Genomic DNA, 15,078 nt, shown 5'->3' on the forward strand with positions numbered 1-15,078 from the left:
TTATTCTTATCATATTACTGAATGTATCCAGAGTATTTCAGATTTCGTTATCAACAAATGCGGCGAAATGTACAGTAATGTACAGTAAATGTAAAATGCACATAAAATCAACAGTGTAATATTTCAATTCAGTCTTATGTCAGGTGAACCTTGGTTGAATCATTTTCCCATTATCTCCAAACTGTTCCCTATGCTTTTTATAATTCTTCTCTATAAAACATTTCCATTTAGCCCTATCCATTTAGGCCAATTCCCACGAGTGTAAAGGGTTAATATATCATAATAATGATAATAATAATATATGCCATTTAACAGACGCTTTTAACAAAGCAATTTACAGTACAGTCATGTGTGCATACATTTTACGTATGGGTGGCCCCAGAAGCAATCAAACCTACTACCCTTGGTGTTACTATCTAATTTACTGCCTTTGAACCAGTGTCATATGAGATGATACAATTTATTTTTTATCACATGGGAAATATGAACTGCTCAGAATTTTTTGGGGGTAACTTGGTATCCCAATAAGCAATGACCATTATAACAGGTTCCTTTTGATTTTATGCTCTGGAAGCTTTCAATTACGCCCTGCTTTATTTTCAGAGGAAAGGCTGAATTAGCAGAGTTTAGCTAACAGCCTAAATAATGGGCCTTATGGGAGATTTGAATAGCTGTGGAGAAATGTGAGAAGCGAGAGCTCTGGTGTCTGTTGCTTCGTGATCGGCTATTCCTATCCAATAGGCTACTACATGTTTCTATGTGTTTTCAGGACCAATGGGTAGCATTGGTGATATAGATTGGTCATGGGTATAAAAAGTCAAGTTCTGGGCATGACATTTATTACCTTCAACAAATAATGTAGCAATTATTTTGCAAGCATGGAAAATAAAATCATCTCATTTCCTTTGTAGAACTTTTGGTTCGCAGAAAGTTTTTCGAGGTGAATTAAGGAAAATGTTGCACTACATTAAATCATTTATTTACATAGGAAAATGACATTTTCCAAGGGTGACCAACCGCGTAAATTCTTAAACACACTGTAATCCCTTTATACAGTTGGTTAGAATTTGGGCAAGTGAGGTCAGGGACGTAACTCAAAGTAACTATATTAGATTTATGTTCCACATAGGGTTTCAGTGCTACATTGTGTTTAAGTTATTCTTTACTTTGCTTTCTGCTCCTCATAGAATAGGTTGACCCATATAATCTCTGGTCCCAAATCAGTAATGCAAAAGCCAATGATAGGCGATGATGAGCAGTGTCACTTAGGAGCTGTTCACTTAGGAGCTGTTCAACCCTCCTCACTTCTAAACAAGTGTTTTTGTGTGTGTGCGCGTGCGTGTGTGCGTGTGTGTGTAATTCAGTACTCTGGACAAATTACAATAATATCATAGCATAGCATAATAAATAATTCAGCTCACCTCATTCAATTTTTTCAATGGTTTCCTTTCTGCATGTCTTAGTCACACCGTAGATGTCGTTTCATCCGCTGTGAAAACCTGTAATAACAACATAAATAACAATAACTGTTAGAAAGGGAAGATAATGTCATCAGATTGCATTTTCAGTCCCAGAGGAGAGGGATGGCAGGCCACACGTGGCAATAGCTGAGTGTGAGATGGAATTGATCTTTTATTAAAAATGGTTTCTGACTCGGAGTGAATTCATTATCAGTCTATTATCTCAGAATATAGTAAATATGGAGTCGAGGAGGCACCAACACCTCCCTCAGGCAACTCTCTGTCTGTTATGCTGATGTGAAATCACAGTTCATAAAATGCCAGTTAATAAGGGATTGTGAGACAAAGATTCTACTCTCTTCCCTCAACACACACACACACACACACACACACACACACACACACACACACACACACACACACACACACACACACACACACACACACACACACACACACACACACACACACACACACACACACACACACACACACACACATAATTTATCAGCAGAGCAGATGTTTATTTTAGGAACAGAGAGCTTTGGTGAAGTGCAGCTCATCCTCATCTCGGCCAAGCCAGGATTCAGTGTCTTCACAGGCAGAAGAGCCCAACTCACGCCCACCACTGGCTTATCTACTGCCACTTTATTGGGTACTCTGTCTACATTGAGTTGTTTTTCAAGACATCTAAACCCTGCAAAAAGCTTTCTGTCTGTAGCCTATTCCTCAACTCAGAAGGAGACAGGGGATGAAACTCCATGAGAGAAAGAACGAGGAATTAAATACTGAAAGACTAAAATAAGGGATTACCCTTTATAAATGTCAACTTGTCACAAAGAAATCCACCATATGGAGAGAGGAAAGACAATGGCATTCATTATTTGTAACCATTGCAATGCATGCTGCAATCTACTGTGGTAGCCTACTAAGACAGTGCATCAAATGGCCAAAAACTGGGAACAAACATTTTAACTACACCTTCTTGAATAATGTGCATGACTACCTGTGCAGCAGCTTCTAGTCCATGCATGCTCAGTCCATAGTCTGTCCGTTGACTCTCACTCAAAAGAAATGTACAGTATAACCTACATTCATAGTTCTATTCGTAAAACTACATTGGCCTTAGATAAAGATGAGTCTGTTTCAAGTTTAATTTATTTGACACAGTAGAAAGGCTATTTTAAATCGACCAGACACTCAAGAACACAACCTGTAGCCTATGCTTCAGACCACATTATGCCTATTTTTGGGACCACGTGCATACCACAATGCGTGGATTTTCATGCTTAATTTAGCCTCATCATAATATTTTTTCTCCCTTCAAAGTGATAGACAGTAGTTAGGCTTCCATCCAATTGCCGAGAGATTTTCATGTGAATATTCTAAAATCTTTTCCCACTAGAGATGTGTTTCAACTAGATGTGTTTAAATTAAATTGACTTGTTGCGGATAACAGTCTGTGCGTGATGACGTAGGGCACATACAAATAACATTTGCAGTTAAATTTAAATGGGTTTCAGTCGCATTTTGAACTCTACTAATGGTTTTATAAGAACAAATCTTGCTGTAGAGAATCAGGGGTCTTGGTATGCGCGGTCTATAGCCAACAGCTCGCAGATACGGTGTGGTTAGGCTACCTAAATGAGCGAGATGTCAAACGGCAGCCAAACATCGCTCATCATGTCACCACAATAAGACCCTCGATATTTATTGGAAAGGAGCATCAAGCTCATCACAATGCACTTTCATCACCCTGTGAAGTTTATCATAATTTATTTAATCTAGCCTAATAAACTGCATGTTTTCCCGAGTCTTAGTGGGAGGACAACATAATATATTCGCGTAACTCCAAGTCTATTTCGATGTGATGGTTATTATAGCCTATCAATATTTTCGCATAATGGCGTTTCCATCGCCATTTCTCTCATCCTTAAATATCCCACCTTTGTTTTGTCAACATTTGGGAAGTTTACTGACAAATGTTCTGTTTCCATCAGTCCTGTCTTGTCATGTGTCATCCAACATTGATATGTTTTCATCCTTTTGTACCGTTCTTTCAAGTTGCAGCGTCGACCTCGATACTGGCTGGCTAGAGCCATGAGTTAATTCAAAGGCGAGGTGAGTAGACACGACTTCCCGCCTGCCCTGGTGGACAATCAGGCTATGCATTTCAAATATTCTACAGAGATTTTCTTTTTTGCCCATCACAAACCACATCTAGAGTTTTTATGAGAGTAAAGTCAAACAGGAAGTTTCGGTACAATTTTATAAATGCCAACAGATAATTGTTCATTTGACATAGTGCGATGTTTTTGTGTCGTAAAATGTATTATGCGAGAAATGGCGGTGGAAACTCCTTTATGCGAAAATATTGATATAATAACCATCATATCGAAGACAATTTGGAGTCATGCGATGATATGGTGTGTAGTCCTCCCACTAGAACTTGGGAAACAAGGCAGTTTATTAGGCTACATATTAAATAAATAATGATGAACTTCACAATATGGTGAATGTGCTCGATGGTTATCGTGATGCCCCTTTCCAATAAATATAGAGGATCTTATTCTAGTGACATGATGATTGATGCTTGACTGCCATTTGACAAAGACAAATATTCTCGCTCAATATCCATATTAATCTCATCATGTAGACTAGCCTACCGGCACAGCCTAACAGACTACCGGTAATGTATCTGCCAGCTGTTGGCTAGAGCGCACATTCCAAGACCAGAGTAGGCACATTTTCTACTTGACGCAACAGTTTTTGAGATAAGCTATTGCAATGGAAACTTCAGATTTTTATTCGGTACATGAAAATTTAAGCGAAAAAGTACATTTTGTGTGCACTACGTCATAACGCAGTGTTTTTTTTCCCTCAAAATAAATATTTGACGGAAACACATATCTGTTGGAAAAATGCGCATTCTGTTTTTATGCTGATTCTAGAATATTCGCATGAAAATCTGTCCCCAATTGGATAGAAACCTTGCTACTTGGGTAAATAATGTTGTAGCCTGATATATATCTACTTCAGTCTTTATATTATTCCAATCATGTCATTCGAATGATTTGACAGACTAGACAATAGGCCTGTTTCCATGCAGGCATATATATAAAATAGAGAGAATTTGGTCACTCACTGCATAAAAAAGGCAAAGCAATGTAGCCTAGCTCATTAACCCATTTGCCTACATTGGTCTGCTAAAGGCATAAACTCCTAGGTTTTTAGATGGGCATAGGTCTAGGTTACAGTAAATATAGGCCTACACCAATTGATATGATGCTGCAGGAAATAGGATTAGGCTACTGATGACTTTTTTGTGTTGTGGAACAATAAAAATTGCTAATATTATGTCAGATATTAGGGTCTCTTTATTTCAATGTGACATGGCACTCACTTGACTTGTATGTTCTCTGTTTCCATGGCAGCTGGCAGCAGAGAGAGGCCACCTTGGGCATAAGAGGTGAGGCCTACTCTTAACATCACACCTTCAGCTAACCCCACCCCCAATCTCCAGCTTCAGCCAGGTATGTATTGTTCTCTGCACTGATCCAGCTTCCTGCATGGAACACCTCAGTCTCTCGCCCTCTTCCTCCACTGTTTTACTCATGGCTTGGAAGTGAAAAAAGTTTGGTTTTACCAGGTGCATTCAACTTACTATAAAAAACAAAACAGTGATGTAAAGATTAGGAATGGGTTTGGAATGTATTGTCATTAGATATGTCACTTAGACCAATTGTTGATGATCAGTCTTGCTTGGTTTGTCAGGGTATCTTTTGTCTCTGTATTTACATACATTTGACACAAGTAAACATTCAATAGTTTTTTTTAGCTGAATGAATCAACCATACGACTTTATCGTATGGTTGATGAACTAACCATTTGAACTGGACCTTTAAAGTTAGCCTAAAGCAGATCTATAAGCATGAGGTTGTATCTGATAGTTCATAACAGTAAAACATGCTAAGAGGCCAATCAGAATCTGTTTCACAATATACAATAGTTCTAGGCTATTTAGGTTATATTACAGGGAATACTTTCCCTTCCACAGAAGTAAACATGTACAGAAACAGTTGAACATGAATATGCAATGTAGGCTATGTAATCGAAAACCGCAAAGGAAAAGCTGTACGTTTGTTACATTGACTAAATGGCTTAGTGGGATGATTTTACGTGAGCCGTGATACATTTGAAATCTGTGGCTATGCAGGGCAATACTTAAAAAAATATTTTACTTTCAGAGTTGCAATGTTGGCTTCTATGGTGTGATTGAGATATTTTACAAACACGCCTAATGATTTCTTCTTTCAAAGTAAAATTGCCTCACGATAGTCCAGACAGAAAGCAAATCTGTCATATTACGTCTCTTGAACAATGTAAGAGACTGTTTTTATGTATCTTCTAATTTCACAGAAATTGGCCTGCCACCTCAGTGGATATGGACAGAGAAAGCTGCGATTTAGCAGGTTTCTTGGCAAGGACAAGACCTAGCGAGCGGATTGCCTATCTGTGTTTTGGGGCGATTAGAACCAGATGGGTCAGGTTGTGCCCTCCCGCCAGGCTAGGGCAGTGGAGTGACTGTCACTCAGACCCATCTGGGGGGGGGGGGGGGGGGGGGGGGGGCATGTTATGGCACTGAGGGTGTAAGTGTAAACAGTCTCCGGTATATGACTGACACTCAGTTTTGGTGGTAGACCTGACATCCTCCATTTGACACAGAAACATAGAGGAATAAAGCTAGAGCCAGATAGAGAGAAAGGGAAACATGCTGGAGAGGGACTGGAGAAGAGAAAAATATAGATTTTTGAAAATTAGCACCCAGGGTAGTGAGATGGCAGGAAGAAGGGAGATAGACATTTAGAAGAGTTCCTTTAAAGATGATCATGAAACATAGATGCATTTTAGCTTCGTCTACACCTGATGAGGCTTAAAGATAAGCACACATGGAAAGAGAAGGGGGAAGGAGGTGCAGTGGTGACTCTTCTCCTTCCTTTCATTCTTTCATTCCGCCACTCTCTGCTGATCAGGTTTCTCCCGGTCTATCAGCTGAGTGGTCGTATGGGGTTTGATCAATGGCAGGAAACCAGCAGATCAAATGGTAATTTATCTGAAAAAGATAGGCTAGCATCTATACAACCATGCCTCTGAGCTACAAGCTCTCACAGTCTCACGTCAGAATGAAATGTTAATGATTTTCAAATGTCAAATTTAGAAGTCGTTCCAATTAAGTTTTTGGCATTATCTTCGAATTCTTAAGGTTAGGCATTAACTCAGAAAGGTTAAGGTAAGGTTTGGGATAGGATTAAAACAAAAATATAAAAACAACTTTCTATTGCTGGTGGTTCTCCTTGTGTTGTGGGGGTTGTGTGTAGTGTTTTTCCCCATAGTACACAGTAACGCTGAGGGTGGATGCATACAGCACACCTAGGGGGTTATTTAATATGCACAATTATTACTCACTCACTCTCCACCAGCTGTATGCAAATATACAACATATTGCCTTGGGTCTCTGTGGAGAACCTCACTACTCGCTCAGACTCACCATAGGCTTTTATCTGTAATTAAACTACACACTAAATTCATCTCTAGGTTTATTGATTTTGATATTTTGTATTACCATTGTTCAACAATGCGCAATAAGGGATTGCAGTGGTGTTTCCATTTGGCAGTTGTTTGCTGTAATTCTGAAATAGTTTAAACCACTTGATTGTATTATGCATTTTAAATACATGTTATGAGCTGATATTGGATTAATTGTCCACATTCTCAGAATGTTATATTTTTTTAATATATTAAAGTACTTAAATAGGATACGTTTTCTCACGTATAATGGATTTCAGCAGACAATGGACCCCCTTCTTGTGAATTAGAATCGGCCCCAAGGGCAAAACTCTAACTGAACTACAATGGGATATTGCTACAATGCTTTCCAAGAAATAAGACAATATTTAGTATTTATTAGGATCCCGTGTTAGCTACAGCCAAGGCAGCAGCTACTCTTCCTGGGGTCCAAATATGAATACAAACTGTTGCATCTAAACAAAACAACCGCCTACATCATAAATATAACTATAAATCATACAATACATTATTACATCTTTACTTGAATATTACACATTTACAATATAAAATATACAATACTACAATAATACAATATTACAATGTGTGTGTGTCTAGTGTGTGTGTTAGAGTGTGTGTATGCGTGTGTTTGTGTGTGTCTCTTCACAGTCCGCGTTGTGCCGTGAGGTATTGTTTTATCCGTTTTGTAAATCTGATTTTACCGTGCGTTTCCCAGAGTTTTTTTATGGACTTGGGGACTGTGAAGAGACCCCTGGTGGCATGTCTTGTGGGGTATGTATGGGTGTCTGAGCAGTGTGTTAGCTGTTTGAACGGACCGTTTGGTGCTTTCAATATGTGAATTCCTCTCACAAAAACAAGTGATGAAGTCAATCTATCCTCTACTTTGAGCCAGGAGAGATTGACTTCATGTTATTGATATTAGCCCTCCAATATTAGCCCAAATACTGTATTTTCTATGGCATATCTGGAAACACTTAATTGACACCACAATGCCTTTACAGTAATGATTTGTATCTAATCTACTAACTGAGCTGAGGTATTGTTCTTTCGTGAGGAGAGGGGTGTTCCTAATCTGAGCCCGATACAATGTGGTGCTCTGTTCCTAATCTGGGACCCTTACAGTAGGTTCTCCTGCCACCCCTTGTAACTCTTTGCTTCTGTCAAAATAGACATTCTCAAATTGAATTAAGGTCCTGTTCTGTGCTGCACCCCCACGGACCCCTCCGATAGCCCTCCTGAACCCCCCTGGCCCGGTCCTGTTCCCCTCATCCAGCCGCCTCGGACTAATTAAAACCGATGTGGCCTTGTCTTCGCTGGATTACCCCTAACGAGGATTCACTGACTCCACCAGCATGTGCCTCTTGATGAGAGAGAGAGAGAGAGAGAGAGAGAGAGAGAGAGAGACAGAGACAGAGACAGAGACAGAGACAGAGACAGAGACAGAGACAGAGACAGAGACAGAGACAGAGACAGAGACAGAGACAGAGACAGACAGAAAAAGAAATGGGAGGATTTGTCCAGGCAACCTTAGCCTTGAAACCCAACACTTAATTCACTACAGATGATACAGAAAAGGTGGAAGAGAGAGAGAGAGAGAAAGAGACAAATATACTTATGTTGATAGTTTAAATCACTAGTGTGTGTAGTGTTTTAAAAACTGTTAGTGAAACAATTGAAACGTGGCCTTATTGTGAAAAGAGTCATAAAATGGACCTCTGGTCAGCCCTCTATGAATCCATTTGATTCCATCATACAGAGAGATGAATGCCAATTCTCTTTCTTTCTTTGTGTGTGTGTGTGTGTGTGTGTGTGTGTGTGTGTGTGTGTGTGTGTGTGTGTGTGTGTGTGTGTGTGTGTGTGTGTGTGTGTGTGTGTGTGTGTGTGTGTGTGTGTGTGTGTGTGTGTGTGTGTGTGTGTGTGTGTGTGTGTGTGTGTGTGTGTGTGTGTGCCAGGGGCAGAGAGAAATTGAATTCTCTGTCTTTGATAATGCATTAATAATAAAATGCAATGTTAAAACAATTCTCCGAGTGTGAGTCTCATTAATCATAATGGTTGACAACTGTTCTGGCGAGTGTCTGCATAATGACAGTAATGTGTAACAGGGTTTGGTTGTCGGTAGCTGAAGTCATGGTGTTTGAGAATCATACTTTTTCCCAGAGGTTGTAAAGTTAATCAATGCAACAATATTTTTTATAGTATCAACAGATAATTATTTTTAGAAAATGATGTAGCATATTTTGATATGAACACAAGGTTTCATTATTACAAATCAATGGCTACTCTTTTTATATCATAGCTCTTAGCTAATGTAAAAATAGAGTTATATATGTGATAAGAAATGTATTTTTGATAAACACATTTCTACACAGATCACCAACTGAAGAAAAACAATATTTTGGCCATTACAGTCATCATACAGTTTCTCTTGCATGGGTCTACCTGAGTTACCCGTGGCCCTAAAATGAATTATCTGGCTGTCACTGTTAAACGAATTCGTGAATGAAGTGTTCAAGTCCAGATAGTGCACAAGGTGTATGAGACAGAGCCTTTGCGGTGACTATTCATTCACTGCTATATGCCTTCTTAACCATCATCCTTTAAACCCTGCTAACGACATATTTCACATCCCGGTGTCATGAAATCTCGATGTTTTTGCTATATTGAATATGACACTGAAGTTTACATAAATTAAATTTCAAAATATATTGTATAACCATAGATGCGACGGTAAACTGATCTAGCGCACAATAAAATATGCAATTATTTCAAACGAAGTTGTGCACTTGAATTATATTCACTTAGAACAATTCGGCTACCAATTTAATAAAAAACAAACGTCAGTAATACATCAGGGTATAATGGATAAAAAAATGTTTTTAAATACTTTATTTTGCTAAATGTTTACATTAACCTTTTAAATGGGAAAAAAGTGTGATATTAATTCGAAACGAAGGAAGAAGGATGCATGTATATGTTGATCTAAACATGTTGAACAATGTATTTTTATCACGATAATAAAATTCACAGTTTTAATGAGTTATAACATTCAACGTCATGTCTTCCCAGAGAAGCAGAAACATCTGAATATGACAGCAACAATTACACAACCATAACAATTTTATAATTAGAGTATAATGACATTAATTACATTATTATTGTTATTATTATTATCTTTCCCACAATAATAATAATAATTATTAGCATTATCTTGCATATAATAATTATAGTAATAATTATTATTTACTACTACTACTACTAATAATTATTAATATTCTGGAACGAGATGGGAATTACTGTAGCAGGTCAAGTACTGATCTTTAAAGTGGTTGTGACTTGTGAGCATGATATACTGGCCTAAATGTGTCCCTACTGTATGTCAATGCTAAGGTTTCTAATAGTGTGAATATGTTTAGCAGTACATGTTCCTGACTGTCTCAGTGTTGGTCATTAGGTTTGATTGGTGTGTGCCATGTCTCTCAGGGTTACCCCAGAGGAGAATAATTGTTTGTTGTGATATTGTAATGAAGCCCTCAGCTTCTCTTCAAGGTAATTACCCACTCTGCCTGCCTCTCTGCTTTGGTTAATCAGGCCTCCTGCTCAGTGCTCACTCAAGTCATCATAAAAGACACCAGGGGTGCAACTTTGGATTTAGAAGTGGGGGGGATATTTTTATTTTATTTTTTAAAATCCAGTCAGATGAACATTCCAAACAGACTTCCCCTACCCATCCACTCGGAGGCGTCCTCATGGTCCTAAAGCACACCGTTGCCTCGTTTTGCATCACATTCCAATGATAAAACTGGTGGGGGACAAAAATACAATTTCGGAATGTGTGTGGGGGAGGGGGGACGACATGTCCCAAGTCAAATGTGCACCTCTGAAAGGCACACTGAGCCTTCCTCTCGCATGTATCCATTCTATCCTAGTGTCAGTTGGCAGACCGCTGGGCTGTAGGGGCTTCTGCCACCATGGCCAGCAATACACACATTCCCCTGTGTTACGGTAAAGAATAATTTGACCCTGTCCATTGGCGGCAGCAGTGGGATGGAATCCATAGTGGGATTCATATAGATGGACAGCCACTCTGCTGAGGAAGCTGCTTCCTGTCCTTCCTGGGGCAGGCATTCCAAGCATGTGGCGGATTCCCCTCTACATGGTAAATAATGGAGGCGTTATACAGTACGACATGCCAAGGTTCAAGCTGTGCTCCTGTGCCACACGTCTAGTTGGCCTTCTCTCCCACCCTGTGGCAACAGGAGATTACCATTTTGAACTACCAATCTCATTATTTTGCACTCAATGATGCCAATGATAAGCTGTAACTAACCAAACAAATTCATGCATATTATGGGTTGTTGACTCCAGGTCCATATTCAACTTTTTAGATATTCACAAGAGGTAGAGGTATAATTTGGGCCGATAATCTCTTGTATATTTTACTAATGTAGGTATTTAAATCAAATTTGACCTCTTTACTAATATGCAAATTAGCCTGTGAGAAATAGTTTATTTTACACATTTGTGTGTCTGTGGTTGTGTTTCTTTATTCATAACCTATATCAGAATACCTAATAAAATTAAATGAATTAATGAATGACTTTCAGCAGATGAGGAATCTTGCCTCGGAGCAAAAATCATGATGTGGCCGAGGGTCAGCAGGTAGTCCCTGGCCAGCGGATGGAGCAGGACCACTAGCATGAAGAGGAACAGGCCCAGGGAGGTGCCCAGGGTCAGGACATAGCCCATGTTCAGCCTCTGAGTATCTGATATAAGGTGACCTAGACATGTCTCTGTCCTTGGACCCAGGGGACCAGCCATGAGTTGTCACAGCTGCAGTGAAGGTAGAATAGCTGGGACCCCAGGCTGCAGGGGCTCAGCTCTCTATCACACTGAACTCTTCTAGAGATTCCACCATTAGCTGCCTGAGGGAGTGAAGGTCTCTGCTCAGCTCCTCCTCCAGAGTTAGGATTCTGCAGGAGATCAGATTATCCAGACAGGTCAGGTTGTGGAACATGGTGGCCAGCCCTGGTTGCATAATGAAGTCCACTCCCTTCAGCTTCAGAAACCTCAGCTGCACAAGCATGTTCAGGTCAGACATGTCCACAGACTCTGCTGAGACATGTGACTGGAAGTCAAAGTACTCCAGGGAGGTGAGGTACCTTCCAGCAATGGGGTGGCAGGGTAGCCTAGTGGTTACAGTGTTGGACTAGTCACCAGAAGGTTGCGAGTTCAAATCCCTGTGCTGACAAGGTACAAATCTGGCATTCTGCCCCTGAACATGCAGTTAACCCACTGTTCCTAGGCTGTCATTGAAAATAAGAATTTGTTCTTAACTGACTTGCCTAGTTAAATAAAACTTTTAAATGTGATGCTCACATAGAAGTTGATCCATTTTGGCCGTGAGGCTGACGACAGACTGGAAGAATGGCCTCCAGCAGTCCTGGAAGGATATAGTTTGAGTATGAAGGGCGAGGCCTGGTTTTAGGTTGCTGTCGCTGCCAATGATGATGGTAAGGGGGTATCTAATGGAGGAAATGTTCAAATGGGTCAGCCCTTGAGGGAAGGCACCAAATATAAATGTCAAATCACGCTGGTCTCGACCTCACTGGGAGGAGGGAGAAAGTCTCATAAATGTACGCTCTTCAGCGAAGTGAGGTGGATGAATGCAGATGTGGTGATATGTACAAGAGGGTTCTCTTGTAACATTAGGGTCTCCAAGCTGTCCAGGCCAAGGAAACTATTGTCTGTAATGTAAGAGATCATGTTTAATGTTAGGTCTAAGAAACAGTCCCTTAAATGTTAAGTCTACAATAGTGGTTAAGCCATTGTTTCCTAAGTCTAGCCACTCCAGATTTCTCAAGCAACTGAAATGCTCTGAGGTGATGTTTGGGATGAGACATGCAAGGACAATCTCTTCAGCCATGGGACAGGACTGCTCTGAGTGTCACAAAGTAAAGTGAAGTGAGGGATACGTTTGATAGATACGTAACATCAGTGAGATTCTTCAAATAATGGATCTACTGTAGCCCTACATGATGCTGTCACTATCTCTAGCAAAAATGGTGAGCTCCTTTATCCCCTGACAGTTCTCCCTGCAGACAGTGAGTAGTTGCCAAGTTTATGGTTCCTTAAATCAAGTTTTGTTATTGAGAGTTTGTGTACTGTCGCACAAACAGAACCAAAGGAAAAGCTTTTCTCATCGAAATCAAAAGAACGCAATCTACTGATCCCCGACTGCAGAAGCTGTGTCTGTCAGTCATCAATGTCAGGCAAAATCAGAGCTGTGATGTTTTCAAAGTATCTGAATGCACCTTTTACTATATGACACGCTCATGACAAAGTCTACTTCTTGCAGACGATAGAAATAAGGAAATTCAAGAACAGCTCTGGTGTCTCAAAATGACTATTTCCTCTGAGTGAAAGGCTTGTTAATGACCAGGAGCACAACGTTCACTGGGGATGGGGAGGGCATGTCCCCCCCCACATTTTTAAATAGCATTTTTGTCCCCCCCAGTTTTATCACTGGAATGTGATACAAAACGAGGCAGCGGTGTGCTTTATGACCATGCGGATGCCTCCGAGCAGTCAGGTAGGCTGTTTGGACTGTTTATCCAACAAAAAAATGATAATAACAAAAATATTTAAAAAATCTCCCCCCCTGATATTGACTATCCTACATAGTAAATCAGACATCTCCTGTGTACATTGGTAGACTGTGAGTTCCTTCAAAAGAGGGATCCCTCCCAAAGCATCCGGTGCCATCACAGAAAGCCTGTAGTTCTCAATGGACAATGTCTCCAGATTAGTCAGGTCACTGAATGTGTTGGATGAAAGGGATGAATTGTAACAATTATTGGACTCACAGGACAGGTAGAAGGTCCTGACATGGGAGAGCCCCTTGAAGGTCCCAGGGAGAATCCTGGGCAGACAGCCCCCTTTGTAAAGGCTGTCGAGGGCATGGAATGGAGAGAGAGCGCCAGCCTGCAGCATGGATCCACTTCTAGAGGGTTTGGTAGTGAGACAGGACGATGGACAGGTTCAGTTTGAGGTCACATACATCCCAGCAAGCGGCACTGAAGTTGTGGTAAGAATAGGCCATTTTAATAGATGTCCAATACTGATTGTCTTCTCATAAAGGATGCATTTGTTACTCAACCAACCCCATGAACCCAAAATCCAAACCGCACAAAATCCCAAACAGAGCAAAGACCAACCTCAGTAGTAGAGACACTTGCAGATGATGTTATGGTTGTTTTGTTTTTCCAAGGGAAATGATTTGAGGAATTTATTTCAATTTCTGTTTCTATTCAGTTTAGTTTCATTTTATCCAGTGAAGGTCAGTTTATTCAATGACTGCAATAGCTCATTGACAAGCAGAATGCTTTATCCAATGGCATGAGACCCTGATGGGACTTCTTGTCCATAAATTGAAGATCTGGAGTTCTTCCACTGCTTTGCCTGTTTCCTGTGTTCTATCTTCTCTTTTTCTATCTGTTCAGTCTCTGATCTTTTTTTATATTGTTTGGACAGAGAGAGAGAGGCTGTTTGGCACAAATAAGGTTATTATTGCTCACCACTGTCTAACATCCCTTTCCACAGAGCACAGTCTGAGGACACCCTTGACTAACACTAACTTTTTTAGGCTCAGAACCATAAGTAGCTGTAGGCCCAGAACTATAGGTAACTGTAGGCCTAGAACTATAGGTAACTGTAGGCCCAGAACTATAGGTAACTTTAGGCCCAGAACTATAGGTAGCTGTAGGGCCAGAACTATTGGTAACTATAGGCCCAGAACTATAGGTAACTATAGACCCAGAACTATAGGTAACTGTAGGCCTAGAACTATAGGTAACTGTAGGCCCAGAACTATAGGTAACTATAGGCCCAGAACTATAGGTAACAGTAGGCCCAGTACTATAGGTAACTGTAAGCCCAGAACTATAGGTAACTGTAGGCCCAGAACTATAGGTAACTATAGGCCCAGAACTATAGGTAACTTTAGGCCCAGAACTATAGGTAGCTGTAGGGCCAG

The 15,078-nt window shown here is 40.3% G+C and overlaps 1 long non-coding RNA gene and 1 pseudogene across 2 annotated transcripts in view; one reads left to right on the forward strand and one right to left on the reverse strand.

The window, feature by feature from the left end:
* The window catches only part of LOC109870464 (uncharacterized), a 49,343-nt gene extending 40,467 nt beyond the window's left edge, over nucleotides 1-8,876 (forward strand). For both annotated transcript variants that reach the window (XR_002252156.2, XR_002252155.2), the window contains 2 exons: nucleotides 4,895-4,993; nucleotides 8,216-8,876. This is a non-coding gene — a long non-coding RNA (uncharacterized LOC109870464). The remainder of the gene's footprint in view (nucleotides 1-4,894; nucleotides 4,994-8,215) is intronic.
* A 4,755-nt stretch (nucleotides 8,877-13,631) lies between these two features.
* Nucleotides 13,632-14,633, reverse strand: LOC109870029 (uncharacterized; annotated as a pseudogene).
* Nucleotides 14,634-15,078: the final 445 nt, after the last annotated feature.

The sequence above is a fragment of the Oncorhynchus kisutch genome, linkage group LG25, assembly GCF_002021735.2.
Source record: "Oncorhynchus kisutch isolate 150728-3 linkage group LG25, Okis_V2, whole genome shotgun sequence".
NCBI classification, from domain to species: domain Eukaryota; kingdom Metazoa; phylum Chordata; class Actinopteri; order Salmoniformes; family Salmonidae; genus Oncorhynchus; species Oncorhynchus kisutch.